Source organism: Natrix helvetica, assembly GCF_964273705.1.
Source record: "Natrix helvetica genome assembly, chromosome: 1".
Classification (NCBI taxonomy): Eukaryota; Metazoa; Chordata; class Lepidosauria; order Squamata; family Natricidae; genus Natrix; species Natrix helvetica.
Genome location: NC_138548.1, coordinates 280,635,851 through 280,659,646, shown reverse-complemented (window position 1 = coordinate 280,659,646; position 23,796 = coordinate 280,635,851).

Here is a 23,796-nt window from a genome sequence, read left to right as displayed (position 1 = left end):
ACCAGGGCCCCCTAGGGGTCTCCCACTGCCGAGTGGGAACTGCTGGTGGGGCAGGGCGTGACAGCTGACACGGAGAGCAGCGGGCCACCCAGGCAGCTATATCATAATCCAAGTGGGGCCACCAGACATAGCTGCGCGCCAATGCCTTCATCTGCGCTATGCCGGGGTGGTCCACGTGGAGACGAGCTAGCACCTGGTGGCGAAGGGGCTGGGGAATGACGACCCTGTCTCCCCACAACAAACACCCGCTGTGAATGGCCAGTTCCAGCTGGCGGGATTTAAACGGCCAGAATTCCTCTGTGACCTTGCCCAGGGGCCAATAACTCAGGACCCAAGAGACTGCTTGGGACAGAACAGAGTCACCCTTGGTGTGGGTTGCCACATCCGAGGCTGTTAGCGGCAGGTCGAGGGAGGCAATGGAGAGAACAGACAGGGTACCGCCCCGAGTCCCTTGTTGGGAGAGGGGGCGGTCTAAAAATCTAAGAAATAAATAATAATAATAATAATAATAATAATAATAATAATAATAATAATAATAATAATAATAATAATAATAATAATAATAATAATAATACCGGGGCAGGGGCAGCGCCCGAAAGGGAGCAGCGGCTAAGGGCGTCAGTGTGCCCTAGCTGCTTGCCAGTACGGTACAGCAGCGTATAGGAATACGCTGCCAGGAATTCCATCCAGCGGGTCATCCTAGGGGAAAGGATGGGAGGGGTAGGTCGGTCACCAGCCAGAAGCCCAAGGAGTGGCTTGTGGTCAGTGTAGAGCGTAAACTGCCGACCATAGAGGTAGTCGTGGAATTTTTTAATCCCGGACATCGCAGCCAGAGCCTCCTTGTCAATCTGGCTGTAGTTCCTCTCTGCCGGGGAGAGGGTCTGGGAATAAAAAGCCACAGGGGCTTCTGAGCCATTTGGGAGGACATGGCTCAGAACTGCCCCCAGACCAACAGGGGAGGCATCACATGCCAGAGTCAGCGGCAGCCTGTCACTATATTGGAGTAGGACGGCCGCTGACGTGAACATGTCTTTGACAGCCGCGAATGCATGCGCCTCACGGCTGCCCCAGCACCAGGCCGCGATCGGTCGAGCAACCGATGAAGCGGTTTGGCTAGTTACGCCTTATGAGGTAAAAATGGCACGTAAAAGTTTAAGAGTCCCAGGAACGCCTGAAGCTCCGCCTTGGAGGCGGGCGTGGGGGCGTTCCGGATGTCAGCAACCTTGGCAGGGGTAGGGTGGATGCCCTGGGTATCGACCAGGAAACCCAAGAATTCCACCCTTGGCACAGCAAAAACACATTTGCTGGGCTTCAATTTGAGACCCGCGCCCTGAAACAGTCGAGGACCTTCCGTAAGACTTCGATGAGCCCTGAGCGGCTGTTTGCAGCGATCAGGACGTCATCGAAGTACGGAACCATGCCAGGGAGCCCATGGAGCAGGCGCTCCATGAGGCTCTGGAAGATCCTGGGAACTACGGACACGCCGAATTGGAGGCGGCGACAACGGAAAGCCCCTCGGTGGGTGACGATAGTTTGCGCAGCTGCCGAATCGTCATCCACTGGGAGCTGCTGGTAGGCCTGCGCCATATCCAGTTTGGCGAAAATACAGCCCTGCCCCAGAGAATGGAGCAGGTGCTGCACTACAGGGACTTGCCTGAAAGGCGAGGTTGATGGTCGACTTATAGTCGGCACAGAGGCGAATAGACCCATCGGCCTTGACGGGGACCACAATAGGGGTCTCCCATCTGGAGTGGTCGACGGGTTCTAGCATGCCCTGCGCCAACAATTTGTCTAACTCGGCATCTACCTTAGCCCTCAAGGCAAAAGGCACCCTGCGGGCCTTCAGCCTAATGGGAGCAACCTGGGGGTCAAGGTTAAGCGAAATAGAAGTGCCCTTATATCTCCCCAGTTCCCCACTAAACACGTCTGCGTAGGAAGCCAGAAGGCTTGCTATGTCAGGGGGGGTGTCAGAGACAAGATGCACCCCTTGCAGGGATAGGCACAGGGCGGGGAACCAGTCTAAGCCCAGGAGGGCTGGAAGGGGCTTTTCCACTATTAGTGCAGACAAACGTCCAGTAAAATCCCCGTACCCCACCCTCACTGCATAACATCCCAGGGTGGGAATTATAGTCCCCTGGTAGTCCCGCAGGGTAGTGTCCGGGGGAGACAGTTGGCTCTTCTTGATGCCGGGGCAGAGGCGGGTGAAATCAGCCCATGATAGGAGGGAACGGGAAGACCCGGAGTCGACCTCCATGAGACAGGGAGACCCCTCTATCAGGACAGAGGCCCGGATCCTCGGCGCACCTGCGGCCGCGTTGTAGACCGACTCTGCAGGGGTGGCAGGGAGGTTCGGCTCCACGGCGTAGCAGGCGTCTTGCGGTCTCTGCTGTCGGCGGGGCTGTGGAACGGCTGGCTGTGACGACCGGTTGGAAATCTGAACGATGACACTGGGGCGCTGTGGCAGCGGCAAAGTCGCCCTGCATACTTGCGCAAAGTGCCCTTTTCTCTGGCAACGGCAGCAGACCGAGGCCTTGAAGGGGCACTCAGCGTGGCTGTGGTCTCCACCACAACCTTGGCAGGCGACAGAGGTCTGATGGGGGCGTTGTTGCTGAGGCCTGCGCCTGGGAGTAGATGCAAGGCGGGCCACAAGTTCCTATTCTTCCTGGTCAGTCAGGGGAACCAGGTCATCGATCAGGCAAGTGCGGCCAGGAGGTGGAGGAATATGAAGGCGAAACATCTCAGCTGTCGACTGCTCGGATAGCTCGGCCGCCCTAGCTTCAGCAATCGCTTCATTTAGTGTCACCTAAGGCCGGGCTAGGAGGCGCCTCTTGAGGCGAGGGTCTTTGACGCCACATATGAATTGCTCGACCAGCGAGTCATCCAGGTCGAGGAATTTGCAAGGAATTGCGGCGGTTCGCAGGGACTGGAGGAATTGGCTGACTGACTCCTCCGGCTTCTGCACGCACTGACGGAACGCATAGCGCCGAGTGATCCTGGAAGGGGTCGGCGCGTAGTGGTTCCGCCGTTTGGTAATTAGAGTGTCCCAGTCCAAAGAGTGGACAGGCAATGGCGCAGCGAGTGCTCGAGCGGCATTAAACATCGCGGGGCCACAGCAACTAAGAAAAAAACTACATTTTTCATCCATTGGGATGTTGCGGTTCCCATTTGCGATTAGAAAACATTTGAACCGCTCCAGGAACTCGCCGGCGGTTCCAAAGGGAGCGAACGCTGGTATGGATGCCATGGCCGTAACGAGTGCGGAAAATGAAGGTTGTGAGGGGAAAAAATTTTTTTTCTTTCCCTTCACGAGGTAGCCGCTTGTCGAGGTGGTGTGTCCATGGCCTCAGGATCCCACCTTAGTCGCCAGTGTAAAAGATTGGCCGAAGGATGAGGCAGGACGCAGTCTGAGGCAACTAACAGCCAACTTTATTACAGGCAAAACAGCAACGTATTTACAGCAGTGAGTTCAGCACCTTTCCTGCCTGACAGCTATTTATACGGAGCTGTCAGGCAGGGCAACCAATCAGAGGCTCCTGACAGCCTGCGCTCAGACAAGCCGCGTCTTAGCCAATCAGGCGCGGCTTGGCTGTTGCTGGCTGCCAGGACACAACAGTTAGCAACTGTGGGGTCTAGGAAGAGAGTCAATGCCCCTGCTCTATGGTATGTTCTACTCCCAGAGGTGAGGCAGGCCCCCACTCTCCTGGCCTTCTGAAAAGGAATTAAAACATGGCTCTGCGGCCTTGCTTGTGGAACGCAGAGGAACACACAACCTTGGAGCTGGCTGATGCCTCGAGAGGCCTCACTTCAACTTTTAACTATTGTTAACAGCATTTATTTAGCCTTGCCTCTTTGTAAATTTTTAATTTTAAAGCCTTAACTTTTATGTACTGTTTTTATATTTTAATGTTTTATTTACAACAGGTCAGGGTCCCTGTTTGTGGGAGATGGGCAGTTCAAAAATGTGAAAAATAAAGAAGTTCCATCTGCATGCCTCCTGAAACTAGCCCATCTGTGCTAATTCTATTCTTGAATCAAAAACCAGTGACATACTGTAAAGATTTCAGGATTAAGACTCATAGATTGTACTGAACGAAAAGAAAACAGGACTCTGTCCAAAAGTAACATCAAATTTCTCAAATACAGTTTTGAGGCAGGACATTTAGGATATGGTATCATAGCCTATATTGCCAGTTGGGCTAGCTCACAGGTGTCAAACTCGATTTGCATCACGTCATATATTGCAATGTATCATGACGTATTTTGCCTTTGCAGAGCTGGGGTGGGTGTGGCCTGCACATGATGCATCTGTCTCTCAGGCTGCCAGTTTGATAACCCCTGGGCTAGGTGATCTTTCTGTTGTTCAATTTCAGCTAGCAACTACTCCCTATTGATGTAATGTGGGACTTTTTTCATGGTAGTTAGCAGCCAATTTGGTCTAATGCCAACAATTAAGGTTGGATTTGGTAAAATATCTTGGTTCTTACAACAATGCAAGCGTGTAAGTGTTCAGAGAAAACAAACAAACTTATTTCAAAAGCTAAAGTTCTTTGTAGACAAATCCAAGGACTGTGGTTGAGAGTAATTTTACCAATTCAGGGGTCATCCAGGTATGGAAACCCCCCCCCCCTACATTCAGGTAGGTGCAAGGTTGAAAAGTTTTTCACCAACAGAAGTCTGACTCAAAAGATCTTTTACAGCACTGGTTCAGGCATGCCTATTTTCCGAGGTCATGCCTCTTCTGAGGGACCTCATTGAACACTTCGTTCTACTCATTTAATCTTTATACGTGTGCAAGGGCTGAGGATCTTTCCAGCTTAGTCCCTGAATCAGCTTCTGCAACAGGTGACTGATCACCTGACTGCTCCAGAATTGCAAGCTCATCCTCCCAATAGATCATGCTCTTTCTGACTCTTATCTGCACCTAGCTGAGAGCCTGCTGGTTCCAGGGTTACATGGTCAGAACCTGTTGCACCCTGGTTCTTTCATTTAAAGTCTGATCCATCAATCCAGCCCATAACACCTAACTAGCTCAACTCTCTACAAGATGTGATTTGTCCACGAGAATGGGGAAAACCTCATCCCACTAACTTCTGTATACTTCTTCTGCCCTAAACTATTTTGAGAATTTCCATTGCAATAGAAATTGTGTTTAAGATGTTCTAACGTCCTGATTTATTTTTTTAGGATTAGATGGATTATAAAAGGCAGGGTGGGGGGAGAGAAAGACTAGGTTCATACTTATTAAAGCAATAACTGGCTTGTAAAAACTTGCATTTGAGTTCTTCATTCTAAAGGTCATGTAAATAAGTGCCAATTTCATTTATTTTTTTCATCTTCTAAACTTAGATTTGTCTTAGACTCCCCATTATGTCCTCTGGAGTAAATAATAAATATGAAATTTCAGAAGCAACAAAGACATCAGTACCAAAGACTGAAAATGATAAATCTTTATGTTGAATAAACTTCCCTAGAGCAACCTGGGAAAATCAGACTTGCGTTTAATGAGGGCTGGGGAACTATGGCCCTTTTATGACTTGCAGACTTCAACTCCCAGAATTCCTGAGCCAGCATGAAATTCTGGAAGTCCACAAGTCATTAAAGGGCCGTAGGTCCCTCTCCTGATTTAGTGCAACAGACCTGTCCCAATAGGTTTCCAGAAAATGTAGGGAGGGGGGCATATTTTAAAAAGGGCCTGTGGATCACAGCTTCTAATGTGAGCCGACTCCCTTATTGTTCCCACCAAGAATGTTTGGTGAAGAAGCAATAGATGCTGGCTGAGTTTCATTCCATCTGCATGTTGTTTGGAATCCTCCAGAGCAAAATGCCCAATTTTGTTTCCTTCAGGGACATCTGCAGTCAAGATGGGGATTGATGGCTGCCCTCCAGACTGTAGGCACACATTAGGTTGTACTTGTTATTTGAATCAGACATTTTCAGCCCCTTAAAGGTAAATACTATGTTAATTGCTTGATGGAACCTGATACTTTTTTTGGTGAGAAATTAAAATACTTAGATTTCTTGTATCCTATTTTTCTTTGTTGGCATTAGTTAACCTCCTCTGTCATCATCAACTCTGTCTTTTATTTTTTAAGAGCTCCTAATGTGAAAGCATTTAGCTTTAAAATAAAGATTAAAATATTAGAATTAAAAAATTTAAAACTTAAATATATTGTTAAAATAATGAAGTACAATTAAAGAAGAAAAAATATAAAAAGAAAAAATACCGTACTTATGAAAATTTTTGAAACATCAAATTTATAAATAAAATGTGTATAGGTTAATAATAGTTTGCTGGAATGATCAATAACAAGAATAAAATACAGTACATGAAATTTCAAAGATGCAATAATAAATTTTAAAATCAAATCACCCCTCAAGGGGAAGATTACTATAACTGATAAATTGCAACTCTGACAAGTAGGTAGTTAAGTAGGTAGATATAGAAAGTCCCTCCAGCTGTATAATTAAAAACAGAAAATTAACAAAGACTATTGTGCAGAGTTAACATGTTTTAGCCTAACACAATTCAAAATGTTGACTAACTGCAGTATTTCTCTTTGCGATAAATCAATCTAATTAATTCTCTATTGATCCACAATCAGGCAAGCATTGTGCAGCCTCTGTATTATTTTAATGGGGGGACTCCAGGTGCTGCTTTATCTTCTCAAAGAATAATTCCCCCCTGAAAAATTATTTCCATCCCCTTCCTTATTAGCCTTATTTATATTTGCTTTGTGATTTATAGTCCAGAGGCTTTTTAAGGCTGCCTTTTGCATTTGAATTTTCAGCAAGCATCTCTCTTCAGCTCAATCTGTGCCAAGAGGAAGCTTGTCATGGCTTTTAAAAACAGTCTGGTTCATAGTGAGAATTTACTTAATTCTGCCTTTTGTGAAACAAGGCTGAAGTATTTTTAGGTATTGATCACATTTTGCAAGTCAGTTCTCTAGAAACAGGATAGAGAAATGGATGCACTGAGAAATATTCTAATCAAAATATTTGTATGTGTCTCTGTGTAGTCCCACACGCACGTTTCCATGCAAAATAAAATAATATGCAAGATACTGCTTAGTGTGATTGCAGTTTAATACATGTAAAAGATGAATTCATCTTTTAAGCATTTTCAAATTAAATGGAAAATTTTAAAAAAAGGAAACGTGAGTGTGTCTAAAATTATTCACTCCACTTATAATTTGTGCAAGAAAAGCTGCAATACAAAAAATGCTTGCATTTAACTTTAAAAAATAGGGTTTTGGGGTCCTGGACCGATCCTGCTCCATCCAAATTTGTATAATTTTGTGTTTTTGGGTGGCTTTGCAATTTTTTTGTTCATCATAAGCTTTGCATCATAAGCTTTGCAAATATAGGCCTCCTTGTATATTTACATCTGTATGTCTGTTGTCCAGAAATTCAGGCAGTGTATGTAAGGGACACCTCTGAAATTTTATTTCTCTCCCCAACAGCAAGCTGTAAGATTATTTATTTATTTATTGTTTGTTTGTTTGTTATTAATTAGATATATATGGTTGCTCAACTTACAATATAACTCCAGGAGGCATACAGTTCAAAGTTTGAAGTGAAAAATAATGGCTGGCCAAATTTTATTATTAGATCTATTACTAAGTAACATTTCAAATTTAATTCTCTCTCTGGGGGTTTTATTACATGGTAACTGTTTATTAAATTTGCCACAATGAGGAATATAATCCTCAAAATATCAATATCAATATATCCAAGAGTAGATAATAGCAACGATAACAAAACAATCATGGATATGAGACATGAATGCAAAAACTGCAGTGCAAAAGAATAACAATGATCTACTAAAGAGCTGGGTTATAAAGGAAAATTTTGTTATTTGAAAGTATCAATTTTCTTTGATAACCCAAAATTTCAAGCTTGGTCATCATTACATGATTCCATTATGTGGAATTGTGTCCCATTTGTTTGCATGCAGTGATAAAAGAGTTGTGACATAATATCACAGGATACTAAAGAAATACAGGTAGCGTTCACTTAATGAACCTAACTGGAACAGAATTTCCATTGCCAAAAAAAAATGATTGTTAGGGGGGGAAAGTTGCATTCCTGAACAGCTTAGTGACACCAGTTCAAGTAGTCCTAGTTACAATAGTTAGACCAGAATTTTTAGGTTAGGACTTCACATTTCTCCTTTTTTGCTATGCTGGCTTCTTTTTCAACTCTTCCCCACCTACCCACCTACCTCCTCCCATCTCTGCTACCCTTCACTCAAACCAACACTCTGCCCTGAACCCCGCTGACCTGCACTTTGCTGCCCCTGCCACTTCTCATGGTTCTTAGCTGACCAGGCCCCAACCCTGTTAGCCTTTTGTGAAGCTCTAAAAGCATGGCTATGGTCCTGAGCCTAGGGCGCTACATCAGTGGTGAAATGCAAACTTTTTTACTACCAGTTCTGTGGGTGGGTGTGGCAAAATCTCCATTCCCGCTCCACAGCCTGTCAGAAGCTGCTGAATTTCACCCCTGCGCTACATGCACCAAGGGCCCTGCCTCCTGGCTCTATCGTTAACAGGATAGAAATCTTGCGTTTATATGTACTCGAATTACACTTTTTTTTTACTGCTTTAATGCTTTTTATTGTTTTAAAAATGTTTTGGGTTTTTAAAAATTGTAATCTATGTTTTGAATTCGTATCTATGGAGATTCTCACTCATCCAGGTCGTGGTTGTCCCAAAGGTGCTTTTTTTCAAAAGGCAGTTCATTCAGAACTGAAGAAGCTTCTTGGATGAGAAGCGAAACGTCTTCGAGCAAAAACAAAGGAAGTCTTGTTGCCTTTTGAAGAAGCACCTTTGGGGCATACGTTTTCAATTGTGAGCCGCCCAGAGTCATTTGCTGTGATGGGAAATCAAATCAGATCAAGTCATAAATTAATAAATAGCAAAAGGAAGAAAGTGGCAAAGGTCAATTGAGGGCTTCAGGGGGCAGCAAAGGCAGCAGAGTGCAGGGTGACAGGCCTAGTACAGGGCAGGCAGCAGGGATAGCAGAAAGCAAGGCAGTCAAAATGACAGAGAGGGAGGGGAAATAAGTGGGGGGAAGGAGCACTTCCTGAGGTCATCAATGTGAATAGGCTGCCAAGCGTCTCATTTTGATCATGTCACTGTGCAGGCACTGCAGTAACTGTAACTTCCAGGAACAGTCATAAATACTATTTGTTTAATGCTGTGGTAATTTGAATGGTCAGTGAACGAATGGTTGTTAAGCGAGGATTACCTGTATTAGCTGATTGCAATTGAATGAGAAAAGCAACTAATTTATAGCCCAGCAATTATAACAACAGCACCCTCCCCCCAAAGATAAGAATGGCATCTTCTCTGCTAGGGTTCTGGAAAGCTTTGAAAACTGACCTCTGAGGGGTGATGTTTATTAGCTGTTTAAAGTCCCTGATTTATTCTGTTGGTTTTGGTGGGGTTTTTTTTTTCTTCATATTAAATTGTTTTAGTCTCTAGGCTGTCCATCTGATTTAATGTTTTTAGCTGTTTTCATAAGATTTTTTCCCCTAGATCGGTATGTTATGCAAAGTCCACTGAAATTGGGAAGCTGGTATATTTAAATAAAAAATAATAAATTAATAAATGATAAATACAACATTCCAAGGAAGAATCATAAAATCACAGAAATGGAGAGCGGAGGGCACATGGATCACCCAATCTCACTCCCTGCCATTAAATAATCGATGAAAGGTGGCTATCCAATCTATTTTCCAAATAAAAAATAGAAGAATAAAGATAAAGTCTTAGTGCATTTAGGAGAGGTGTATTGTTTTCAGACACCTTGGGGAAAAATACAGCTTTTAAAACTTTCAAGTGATGAAATCCAAGAAGCAGATTAATATTCAGAAGAGTTATAAACTATAATTATTATAGCAGCACTCTACCCGCCACTTCAGCAGTTCTAAATTGGAATGCAGGTAAGGGTTTGGCTGTTGATACTTGCAGACAAACAAGTGATATTTGATTCTTTTTATTGATACGTCTTCCAGCAATTTGCTAAGTAATCCTCATTAGCTTTGACCCAAACAACCGCTAAATTTTCTGAATTCCTTTCAGTAGTGTGCTTTGCTCAAAGATGGGGCATAAAGAATCAGGAAGAATGGCCACACTTGAAAAAGATGAGCAGTTTGATTATCAGAAACTGCCTTTTTCTTTTTGTGAGATATTTTGCCATTCAATTTGAAACCAAGACATTTCTTTCCTTCTCTAGACCGGTCTTCCTACACACTGCAGTTTTCTAGACGGGTAGCTTTGGAATGAAACTAGGTGGCACAACAGGGAAGGCTGAAGCAGATACACACCACCTGTGAAGCTTTGCCAGCATGCACACCCAGGCATTAATGGGATGACAGCCAACCCACTCTAAAATCTGCTGGTCCAGTTCCAGGATCAGCAGCTGCTGAATAACCAGAGAAGACATGCTTGAGATTGTATTCAGCTGCACTAAAGTGGCCATAGACCTGTAACCACAAACCTGGTCAAAAGTTGGCTATGTCTCTGCTCAAGAAATTAACTTTCTCCGGAGCAACAGTTTCTCCGGCTTTCAAGAGTTATTACTTGACCAGAGCCCGAGAAAATTGATTAAGGTTAAAAAAAAAACTTTCAATAGTTCAGCAGAGACTTTGAGGGCATATATGGAAAACACAGACACAAAGGGTGCTCAGATAGCTGAATTGTGGGACGTTCTTGAAAATTCCAAATAGCAAGCTAGAATTAAGTATTCCTTCTTTCCAGAAGAAGGGAAGTAAGAAGTAAGTATAAAGTAACTACGGTATTCCTTTTTTTTTTTTCCAGAAAGCACAAATCCCTCGGAAGAATGTTTCTGATGTTTCTGTTCATGAAGATCAGTGCAGGGCGTGGTAAAGAGCTGAATAGCTCTTGTTTTGTGATAAGATGCAACTTTGGTTAGGTGCCAATACCATCTAATTATGAACTATATTGTAGTTTTAGTGCCAAACTCCGTATTTTTAATATTTCTCTGATAAGCAAGTCTGTCCCACTTGAAAAATCTAATTTATTAACCCAGTTTCCCCAGATTATTTCATTCCCTGCTCTTTTTTAAATAAATGTTTATGAACAACCTCCATAAGTGAAATAATAAAAGAAAGTGCAAACTAATAATAAAAAAATGGAATAAAAAGCCAAAGAAAGCAAAAAATAAAAATAGAAAGAGGAAAAAAGAAGTGGGAAAAACTACAAAAGCAACTTCCCACCCTTATCACAACAAGTATAAACAATGTCCCTATTTCTTCACCTCCTCTTAGTTTTACAATTAACAATTATCCAGCTTAGTCTGGGTAGGCTCTTTAGAGTCAAATGAGAAGGGAGCTGAAGAGCATTAAACTATTGCTTGCAGGTGATACCTCTAGGAATGATAAAAAGCAGCGAAGAGGGAAGAGCTTTTCATGAAAAACTTTATAAGAGAAAAGATTTAAGAATCCAATCCTGGTACTCATTTTCAACTTCAAAATTACAATCTCCAGAAGTTCATTGTTGGGAAAGATGGTAAAAAAATATTAAAAGAAATGTCCCAGAACTAGATTCTAGTTAAGCTAGAATCGGCAAGCTATTTGGGCACATGATTGTATTTTAAGTTATGGAAACATGTAGTAGGAATTCTTACAAATGGATGCAATGGCATTGGAAGGGGTGGAAGGTTGCTATAAAAATTGAAACCGGCAAAGTAACTCCCAGAGGTTCCCAGGCTAGGAAGAACCATTATGTAATGCTGTCTCAGTCTTTGTACTTCGTAGTAGGCAATCAACTGTTGCATTTAGGGCTTTAGTTTTGTTTCCAATAAAGATTCTAGCCAGGTTGGTCATGTCTGAATTTTCTGCCAAGTCAAGCCCAGCTAGATTAAGTGTCTGGAGAGCAGTGATTTACTATCAAGCTCTAGTGTGAAGCTCAATTATGGCCTAGGCAAAATGGTTCCCAGAGTGGCCCCTATCCATACTAAAATACCCATTTACAGAAAATAACTACAGATATTGCTCGTATTTCACAATTAGATTTGTTTTTCTAATTGTTAGTTTTAAACTAATTCCTAGTTTAAAAAAATAGGAATAACTATCAGATATATTTGGGAACCTGTTTCCGGACAACATTTGGCACGTTCCTCACACAATGAAGTATTTATTTCAATTTATTTTATTGATTAAATGCCACACATCTCCCCTGCAAGGTGATTCTGGGTGTCTTATTTCAATTGATTTTCCATTTTGGTCAGTGTTAGGTTAGAGTACAATGGGCAACAGCATAAGACAAACGGGAGATCTTGAGGCAAATCCCACCTTAGCCATGAAAGCCAGCTGAGTGACTTAGTGCCAGCCATTCTCTCTAAGTCCAACTCACCTCACAAGATTTATGTCGTAAGGAAAATAGGAGGAATAAGGTCTGTTTGCTGCTCTGAGTTACTTGTAGAACTAACAAAGGTAGGATAGAAATAAATAAATTAAATTAAATATGGCTGTGCAAACGCTGTTCTCATCATAGCAGTTCAATTCCATCCAGATCGAAAGATGGCTAATTCCCAGTATCACGAAGTTCTCCCCCATACAGCGACTCAGCCTTGTTAGGTTGAAGCCTATTCTTTTCCATCCCGACTTTCATAGCCTTTGGAGGCATTACTTGGTCAGCCCGGAGCAGAGTATCTGAGTATCATCAGCACATTGATGTTACTAAATATTAAATAAGAGCCAGAAGAATATTGACCATTGAGAAGCCCCATAGAAAAGTTTTCCATTTTTGACAGTCTCTTTTCACATTCAATCCTTAATGATTTTTTAAAATTTGTTCCATAATTCCATTGATTCTCTACCAATGGTATTCAGATTTCAAAGCAATTTCTGATGTTCTCCTTGAAAATGGGAGTAGATGTTCAAGGTCATGGCATGGAAACTGGGTCCCTTTCTTCTTTACTTCAACTTGGAGATTGCAGACGACCAAGCTCGTGGTCTGTTCTGCAGGTTGTGCCTGGCTCTCTGTGTCTTTGATGCTACAATTTTTCTCCGCCTCCTCATTTTTGCTACTCTGCTTAACTAGAGCCAGTGCTGGTGTGGCTTATTACAGGAGGGCACGGCTCCTCGTGAGGAACCTTGCAAAACACCTTTTGCCCTGCTCTCTTCTCTACCTGGCGAGCCCTTTTGCTGGGTGGAGGCTGCAGCTCAGACTCCTCATCTTCGAAGTCTGAAAGTAGCTACTCCTGTTGATTACTGGATGGCCCCACCTCAACTGCCTCCAAGTCCTCAGGCGGAGGCTCATCTGGTAACTCTAGAGACGGCTGCTCCGTTGTCAATCTCCTCATCTGAGTCTCAGCTTGCCATGATAATGATAATAGAGCTTTGGAAACCTGTCAGTTTTGAAGCGGCTGACAGTTTCTCTACCCTTCATCTGAACCCAAACAAGGTCAAGTTTCTTTGAGTTTCTTTCTGGGGCTATAATTTTTGACCCCCAGGCCTGAGTAATTTTTTTTTCTAAACCTCCTACCCCTTAATAATTTACTCACCCCTTTTCCATTCCCAAGGTTTGGTTTGCATTGCCATCATTGGCGTGGAACTGTCACACATTAATTAATTAATTAGTGCAGGCAACACCTCTTACCAGCCTCATTAATGAGACTCGTTAAAGCAGAGGCCTCAGTGACAACACAATTCATGTCAATGTACTTTTCAGCCAAGTCAGGGACAGGAGGAATACAGAGTATAGAACCATGATGGCAAACCTAAGGCACGGCTGCCAAAGGTGGCATGCAGAGATCTCTCTCTGCTAGCACATGCGCCGTTGTCCCAGGTCAGATCTCAGTGGCGCTTCTTTTGTGACCCTGAAAATGACGAAACAGGAGCTCACAACAGAAAAAGATCTTGCCTCTTGCTGCACTGCCAATGTTGGGATCTCCTGCCGGCCAGCTGGTCTTTGGGTCTCTGCTGCGCATGCGCGCGTGCCCACACAAGGGCATACATTTGTGCATGCACGCATTTGCACATGTCCACGCATTTGCACCTGCACCTTTCCATTGGGGCATTTGCGTGCACACAGTTTGCGCACTCGGTGTCTAAAAGGTTCGCCATCAATGGTATAGCGTCTCCTGCTTGAGCAGGGGATTGGACTAGAAGACCTCCAAGGTTATTCTGTTATTCTATACCAGTGATGATAAACCTTTTAGACACCGAGTGCCCAAACTGTGTGCACGCACATGCCCAAACGGAAAGGTGCACAGGCGTGAATGTGCAAACACGCACAGGTGTGGGCATGCATGCGTGCTCAGCAGAGACCCGACGACCAGCTGGCTGGTGGGAGACAGGGCATCCCAACACTGGCAGTGCAGCAAGAGGTAAGATCTTTTTTCTTTCGTAAGCTTCTATTTCATCGTTGGCAAGGAAATGATGCCCCATTTAACAACCTTTCTTGCCACGGTTGTTAAGGGAATCATGGCAGTTGTTAAGTTAGTAACTTGGTTGTTAAGTGAATCTGGCTTCCCCCACTGACTTTGCTTATAAGAAGTTCACAAAATATGATCACAAGGCCCTGGGACTATCATAAATAGGAGACAGTTGCCAAGTGACTGGATTTTGGTCACATGTCCATGGGGATGCTGCAACGATCATATGTGTCAAAAATAGTCTTACGTCACTTTTTTAGTGTCTTTTGTAACGTTGAATGTTACAACGTTACAACTAAATAAACTGTTGTAAGTCAAGGACTATCTGTATGAGTGTGTGTGTGTGTGTGTGTGTGTGTGTGTGTGTGAGTGTGTGTAATATTATGTGGGAATGACTTTGGGAGATAGGAGGAAGAGCCACAGCCAGGGTAACAGTCAGATACAATGGCAGCTTAGCCCACAGAAGGAATAGAGGTGTAGCAAATGTCTCAGAAGGGACTTTTCTAGTTTCTTGGGTTGTAAAGATGATGGGAGGGAAATGTACTTGCAGCCTTACAAGACTGATGTCAGTCTTGTGAGATAATCCAGACAAGAAACACACCCAGAAGTACTAGTTCTACTTTACTGTAAGATTACATTAACAAAATTTTGCAAATCTGAAAGTATGGTAGCTTTCTCTCCCAATACTTCATACAGAAGACTTCCTAGGGAAGCACATGTCAGGTTATTTGAAGGACCATCTTTTCCCAGTTACATCTACCCAACTCACCAAAGCAGGGAAGCAGGGTAGGTTACGGGTCCCCTGTCTCAAGGAGATCCTTCTCCATGGTGGCTCCCAGCCTGTGCAACATCAGCCCTGCAAAAATAAAATTGGCCTCCCACTTTGACGCTCTTTCAAATAACCAGCAGGCCTAGAGGCCCCAGAGTGATAGGGAACCCACAAAGTGGTTCGGTTGGATTGATGTCACCTGAGGGATGGGGATTCATAGAGATTTATGTTTGGGGTTTTATTTCTGTAAGCTGCCTGGAATTGCCATGACTGAGTTGGATGGCCACATACAGTTCTTTCATAAATAAATAAAATACAAATTAAGGCGCCGAGCTTGTCGATCAGAAAGGTCAGCAGTTCAACAGTTTGAATCCCTAGTTTAGGTCTCCTGCATGAGCAGGGGGTTGGACTAGATGACCTCCAAGGTCCCTTCCAACTCTGTTACTGTTAAACATTTAAAAAGTGAATGCACTTTGAATGCTGAGTTACTTAATTTCAAGCTGGTTCATTATCTTTACTTTTTAATACTCCAAGCTGTGGTTCAGTGCCCCCAAACCCTGGGAGGTGTAAAGGTAATTAAATAAAACCCTCCAATGGAAGGATTTAATGCATACCTTGTCCCTGTTTTTCTTATTCTTTTCTATTTCCCTACTTGAAACTGGTGCTAGGACTATAACACAGGCCTCTGATTATATGAGCAGGCCACACCCTGCTTGGTCCCATGAGGGTTGTGATGGCAGAATATTTGGGGAACCCAGCTGTTTGTTCTTCTTTGATGCCATTTGTTCCTGGAAATTAGAGCAAGATTTCTTTTGCCTTCTAAATTAGTTCCATTTTATAGTGCTCTTTAACTACTTCCTGAGGAAATTTCAACAGGCATCTTGGCAGGCATTGATTCCAGGCAGAATCTCATCTCATCAGGAAGCTTAAAAGGTAAGGAAGCATTGTAATTATCTCTCTAGTGAGTTGGCAAGCTGGTGAGAAGCACGCCACCATCTAAACGGCACACTGAAGTTGTAATAACAGCTAATGCTCTAATTGATGCAGTTAGGGGTTTTAAAACATTTTCATTGCAATTAGGAGTCTGGGGCCCAAAGATGTTTTAATAGCATTTGTGAAACACATGATCAAGGGGAGCAAAACATTAAATGCCCTGTTCACCCCAGTGCTCACAGCAATGGAATTAGGCAATTAAATGTTTAAGTTGAATTCCACTAAGCTTAGTTTATGAAGTATGGCATATGCTAGCAGAATTTTACAGTCTAGAAAGAAAACATTTAAAGAATACATTCTACTTTTTTTATTAAAACATAAAAGCAAAGCAATGTATATTGTGACTATCAATAAGAAGGGAAAGGAAAACTTACAAATTATCTTTCCACTTGTGCCTCCTTTTTATAATTCCAGGCTTGATTTTTCTCCAAAATACTCATTTTTCCTCCTATTATACCCACCTTTCCCCCTTCAATTCAACATTTTTTAAACTGAGGTTGCTCAATCATTATGGAACTTCTTGGAAAAGGATGAATTAGTAATACAATTTCTGCATGTGTGATGCTGCTCTCTCTCATCTCTCTTACTGGCCCATTTCAGCTCCAGTTCTCTTGATGTTCACTGATATTATATTGATGTGGATAAGTAAAGAATTCTCTTTCAAATATAGAGAAAACTAAAAGTGCAATACAGTTCTATGTGTAAAGTGAATTAATATCACCATCAACCTTAAGAAAAACGAATTGCTTGAACTATTTTAACTTCCTTTTCATCCTGTCATAATTTAAGATTTTGTGTTTTTTTCAGAATTTCATGGTTTGTTTCCTTGCTAGCAATGTGATCTTTTTTTAAAAAAAAAAGTTATATTTTGGAGATCTGGATTCAATAATATTTCTGATTAAGCTTTTCTAAAGTAAAAGATAAGCATATAAATGTTTTCAAAAATTCCTTCAGTTTTTTACAGTAATATTGATTTATCATCAGCAATTTGGTGGCAAAATGATTTATTTTGTATTGGAATTAAATGTAGAAAACTAGTTAAGTTTCTAATGTTTGAACCAGATCAGACTCACCTGGCACTACTGAGACCACATGGCTTCATCCGTCCTTCTCCACAATTCATCCATAACAGCCACGCGGTGATGAGCAGGTGGCCTTTTCAAACTGTAATTGACATGGCGGCATACCTACCGTTCTCCATTTTAGTTTCCATCAATGCAGAGCCTGATAACATTGTCAAGGATTGAATTTCAGGCAAACTAACATATAGCAGGCAACCAAAGTATTGCTTTTGGACTTCTTTCAAAAGATTCCTTTTCTCCACAAGAACTGCAGTGACGTTGAGGTGGTAGGCCAGGTGGTGGTGATGGAATGGTTTAAGAGAATATGGGGGTAACACCTGGTAGGGACAGCTTAATCAGCACCATACTGGAATTGTAATATAGGCTGTGCCAGACTTAAATTGGAAGCACCAACATGGAATGTCCTCGTGCCTGGTTCCAGCTTTGCTCAACCTCAATTTACTTCGGTTTGGAAGCTGTAATGGAAGAATGCCGCGGCCCAGTTTTCATTATCTGTTTGCAACACATGATGGATTTAAGGTTTCAATCTGGGTGATCATTTAATGGGCATTAGCATTTTAAAGTTTGCATGCTGATTCTTCAGCATTCACAGCCCATCAGCTTGCCAAGATCAAAAACATCGTAAAAAGTCACATGAGATTACTCTCTTGTTTAAATATGAGACCAGGTCAGCTTTATTATAGCCATAGGCCAGTGGCTAGATATGAACCACTGCCATCTCCCTGCATTTAATCATTAGTATTAAATTTACTGAGGGATATTCATTTTTTATCTTTTGGAAACTTTTGGCATATTTGCACCAAAGAAGAGGCTTGCAAATAGGATTTAAAGGTGCAGTGTCAACAGAGACACAAATCCAGCAATATTTATGAATATATTGCTTTTTGTCCCATAAAGCCTCACAATATTTTCCAAGAAGTGTCCTGATAAATAAGGCTTTGGAAACAAGACAAGAACAACAAGTACCTTAATTTGCTGTCCCTTGGTCCCTAAGAAAAAGGGGGAAAAATTAGGATGTGATGCAATCTGGATGCCATTTTGGCATGTTCTCCCTATTTACAGAAACTCCCCTGTCACCTTGTACTCGGTGTCAGTGATGTTACCAAGTGGAAGTGTGCACGGCGTTCTCCTCGGAATATTACTGTAGGTTGCCATATAGTCCTTCTTTGCATTTTGTTTTGTTTTGTTTTGTTTCACTTTCCTTATCTCAGGAGAGTGACAACTGTTGCTCATTAAAAAAAAGGGGGGGAAAGGTAGGGGCGGATGATTACCAGCAGAAGACTATTTATAACCTCTTGAACAATAGCTGACCTTGGCAGCTTCAAATGCTTGGACAGCCTTGCATTCTCACTGTCTTGGAGTATCGTGTTCCCACCCAACTGCCTAGGGCTGGCTTTCCCACTTGTGATTGCCAAGATGCTGCCTGTGGGTGGAGGCACAAGAAGAAAGCATAAACCATACAAGGAATTTAAGGCAAGGAGCTTGTGTTTTCTGTAGTGAGTTCAGGAAACATTTTATTTGCCTTCTCCCTGGAGTATAAAAATATTGGCCACTGCTCTTTTTCAGATCCTTAATTGTTAGTGTTGGGCTCTTTGTTGCTATTTAAAGTAATAAATGCATGGTTTCTACTTTTGACCTAGTCTGTTTTCTGCTTATGCATTTCATTTTGCTACTTTCAGTTTAAAACTACCACTACCACGTGCAACAAATGCTTTCTCTTCTCTCTCCCTCTCTCTTGTGTGTTCATGCACACATCCACAGCCATCCACACACACTTTTAACTCTCAAAAATGTAGGAGAAAATTATGGAAAATTTGTTTATCACAGCTTCTAGTTACACTACACTTGTTTATTTGTTGCACATATCACACACAAACATGTACGGGAATATTTCTACATATATGGTGATTCCTTCAGTGACCACTAGATGGATTTCTTGGTTTTTGCTATAGAAAAAATACAAAAAAGGTAGTAAGAATTTCATTTTATCTGGGAGTATCTGTGTATCTGCTGTTTTAATGGCACACTTCTTTTTTGCTGGGGAGGATCAGAAAAGTGCTCAATAATTATAAAAAGAATGGGCTAATATGTTTGCTCTAAGATGTTTTAAGCAGCATATTTAAAATGAATGCTCAGTTTGGTTTCCATGTTCTTTCCATTCGCAGCTGTTCAGATCATTTGGCTTCCATAAGATCCAAGTAGAATCATAATATATTATGTATGTTTTCAACCAATTATCTAATCATTATAGATGCTGTTGCAAATGATTCCCTAAGCCACAATGGAAAGAAATGTGTGAGAGTGACAAGTTGTATTCAAAGGAGAGTCTGTGAAATGGAAGAAGCCACTTTTATAGATCAATTTTTCCCCCAATGCTTACATCGTATTGCTTTTGCAAGGGAATAGCCCAAATAGTAATAAAATATGTCCATACTTTAGGTTTAATATATAAGAAAAATTTACACAGTGGCATATGTAACAATAGTTTTAAATTGCACCTGAATTTAATCTTGTGGTAGGTATGGTAATTTCTTTTTTTCCTAATTCATGATCCTGGAAGATGGTTTTAAGCACTGTAGCTCTGTAGAATTTGATGTTTATTTCTTTGTTTTGTTGTTCATATTCGCGGTGTAGGCTGTTGCATATGCCACTCTGTACATTATTCTTTTGATCTAATAGAATAGAATGTAACCTAAACTACTAGTCACATTAATAAATAACAGGAAATCTATGCTTAGGTATTTTAACACTTGTAATACCTTAACTTGTATACCAGAGGTGGGTTGCTCCAGTTCGGCCTGGATCAGCCCACCCGCCTGGACACTTCTGCATATGCGCACAAGCGTTTACGCCCGAACCGGTAGTAAAAATAATTGGCAACCCACCACTGATGTATACTATGTAAATGTGTTCAGATAGTAATGTGTTGTTTTTAGTTTTGTTTCTAAATTCAAAAATATGATCTTCAACGTCAAAAGAGCCCAACTCCCTATCCACTGTGAGGCTCAGCTGAGAATATTATATTCCTTTCTTTCAGCACTGCTCTATGAAGCAAGGCTGATTCTCTATTCCAGTCTTCTCTATGTGATCATCTACTTACTGTAGTTGCATGCCTGCATGAAGACTGGATGGTGTAAATCAATCTTTCTGTATTCTAGAATGTGGAGATGGCTTCATAATTGATATTTTTTTGTTTGCTTCGCTGTGTGGGCTCCTCCAGGACTTCCACTAGTCATCTACTGTTCAGGCTGATTTAGACTTTTAAACTAAATAGCTTACTGTACCTTTACCTTTATCCTGCTGATTGTGTATTAGCAGGCCTGGCATAATTCAACTGTCCCTCCTGGCAAACGTACTATATCTGGTTATTTTAGGGTTTTTTTAATTTACTGTATTTGTTTTTAGGGGTTTGAATTTATTTTATATCTGCTTTGTACAGTTCTTTTAACGGCATTTTAACCTCCTCCATGTCAACTGTCAACTGTACATATTTAATTTTATTGTATCTTGTTATATTTTGTATGAACTGTACACCGCCCCGAGTCCCTTTCGGGAGAGGGGGCGGTCTAGAAGCATTAAATTAAATTAAAATTAAATTAAATTAACAATGTAGGCATTGGGTTTTTTTCATACAGATAATAATAGTGCAGAATGGAATAGAATAGAATAGAATAGAATAGAATAGAATAGAATAGAATAGAATAGAATAGAATAGAATAGAATAGAATAGAATAGAATAGAATAGAATAGGAAGGGACCTTGGAGATATTCAACCCCCTGCTCAGGCAGGAAACTCTATACCAATCTCTTCTTTAAAACTTCCATCTTAAAAACCTCCTCAACTTATAACCATTCGTTAAGTGACTGACCACCAATTAATGATTGTTGCAGCTTCCCTGGATTACTATGATCACCATTTATGATTTTCCCATCCAAGCAAAGTTAATGGGAGGAGTTGGATTTGCTTAGCAACCATGTGATTCACTTAGAACTGCAGCAGTACTTGGGAAAGATTCACTTAATGACCTCATTGCTTAGAAGTGAAGTTCCGATCCTAACTATGGACATACTGTAAGTTGAGAACTACCAGTAATGTATTAATTGTGAAATCCTACTGTTCCAGAAGGTTATGTGAAAAAAGAGCAATTGTTGCCCAAATTACCTTTCTTTTCATCTTCTCATGATCAGTTGGCATCCCTTCTTATACTCATCTATTGACATTACTAAAGTCTTATGTTCCTTTGTATCTCCTCCTGGGGGGGTAGAAAGCAAAGTGGAAAGATGCAATTACTGGTTTAAAAGAAGCAAGCAATTATCTATTCAAGAGAATAGTCTTGAGAAGAGCCTGCCTGCCCTCAAAATTAAACCTATAAACATAGATGATTTGGCAGATATAAACATCTCTCATTTTCTCAGCTTCTGCAGTGAGACACTTCAGGAAAAACTTCAAGGATATTTTAACTTGGAAAATAACATCACTGTGACTTTTAATTTATATTCATAATAGCTTTATTTTCCCTATAAAAGAAAGGGAAGAGATGGTTCCCTTTGCTTTGTGTTTGGATAAACTTCCTGTTCATTTCAGACATTTGAAACAAAAAGAACTAATGCATATGGATTCTGGTTTGGATCACAGAAATTGGTTGCCTGAGAGCAAGCAGAGATTATACCTCACTTTCCTATCCAGTTGTACAGAACCCAAAACCAGGTTTGATAAACAAGGTAGAAATTTGCACAGACACAACATATTACACATGAAATGGTATAACTTTTCTTTGCCCTGTCATGATATTCAGCCCATGTTGCACTTTGCATCATTGGAGGCAGTGCTGATTTACACCTTGAGTTTCCATTTCCTACTCCAGGTGCCCACATGGTTAGCATCTACATGTTCGGAGTGTAGACATTCAATGTGGATGTATTTGCAGTCAAGGATGGTCCGTTTCAGTAGCTTTTATTGGTATCATATAAACGATATCACTCTTAAGTCCTATTCTTATTCATGTTATTAGAATATAGGTAGACCTGTAGTTACAAATGTAATGGAAACTACCCATTATAGTCGGAAGTTGCAATGGTTGTAAACTGGGTCGGTCACATGAACAACCAAGTTTTATGACTTTTTCTTGCAGTGGACATTAATTGAAAGCTGTGGTCATTAAGCAAACACATTGTTCGCTATGGTACAGTTTTGCTGAATATTGGAAGTAAGTGCCAGTTTTCGGAAAACCAATGTAAAGCAGAGTCACATGATTGTCACATGACACTCAAAATGGCCATAAATGTGATTGTATTGCTGAGTGCCCAAAGGGCAGTCAGATGACCATGAATGCGTGACTATCAGAACTTCAGATCTTAGTCATAAGTCCCCTTTTTCAGGTAGGTCATAACTTTGACTGGTTGCTAAGTGAGTGATCATAATTCAAGAACTACTTATTAAGGCTGATATTGAAAGTGCTACTCTTAGAGGCTGATCACTGAAGATGATAAGAAAAGCTATTTAATTGATGGAGATCTTGCCCATAGAGTAGGGGTGTCAAACTCAAGGCCTGTGGGCTGGATTTGACCTGTGGAGTGCTTAGATCTATCCCACAGGGCCGCCCTGGAAACAGCGAAGGACCGGCCCACAGTGTCTCTGCCAGTTAAAATGGAGCTCATGAGGGATGCACGCGACCCTCCCAAGCTCCGTTTTCATTGGCAGAGGGTTGCAGGAGGCTGTCCCAGCTAAAAACAGATATCGGGAGCAGAGTCTTAGCACTAGTCCAGCCTCCAATGTATACCCAGATGAATATTACAAAGAATTGAGCGTAATCAATACAAAGATATATTGAAGGAGTTAAGAGACTAAAACTTTGATATTTTAAAAATTATAATTGGAACTTATTTTTCTCATTAAACACATGCTACTATGTCTAAAATCAGATTCAGTTTGTGATACAATTGCTTTGTGGTTGAAACTGGAGGTACCCTTGTTGTTTCTTGTGGGAAACATCTTGTAATTGCATTTAGAACATTCAATGTACAATTCATCATGGACTTTATTTTGCTTGATTGTTTTTGCAGGAACGTGGATTTTTAGTCCTGTGATTACTGCAGCTTTTTTTTTTTAGATAAATAAATTTCTAGACCTTGCATAATGTTTTTGTTGATTAAAAAAAAATAGCCTGCAGTGCAGTGTGCAGCTTGAAAACTGAGATATAAAATCAGAGTTAGAAGAAACCATTGAGGCTATCATGTCCAGCACCCTGTTTGGTGCAGGAATCGAAATCACATCATCCCAATCAGATGTCTGTCTAGCCTAGGCTTGATAACACACAATCAGGGGTGGGGTTCCGGCAGAGACTACTGCCGGTTCGCTCAGGGACACGCTGCGCATGTGCATGTGCAGTACAATTAAAATTGCTATGCGCATGCACAAAAAAACAAAATGGGAGAACCAGTTTGGGGGCGTGGCAGGCCTGGGTCGCTGCTGGTTCCAGTGACCCAGGCTGCCAAGCTATTACCGGTTCGGCCGAACTGGTCCGAACTGGTTGGAACCCACCGCTGCAT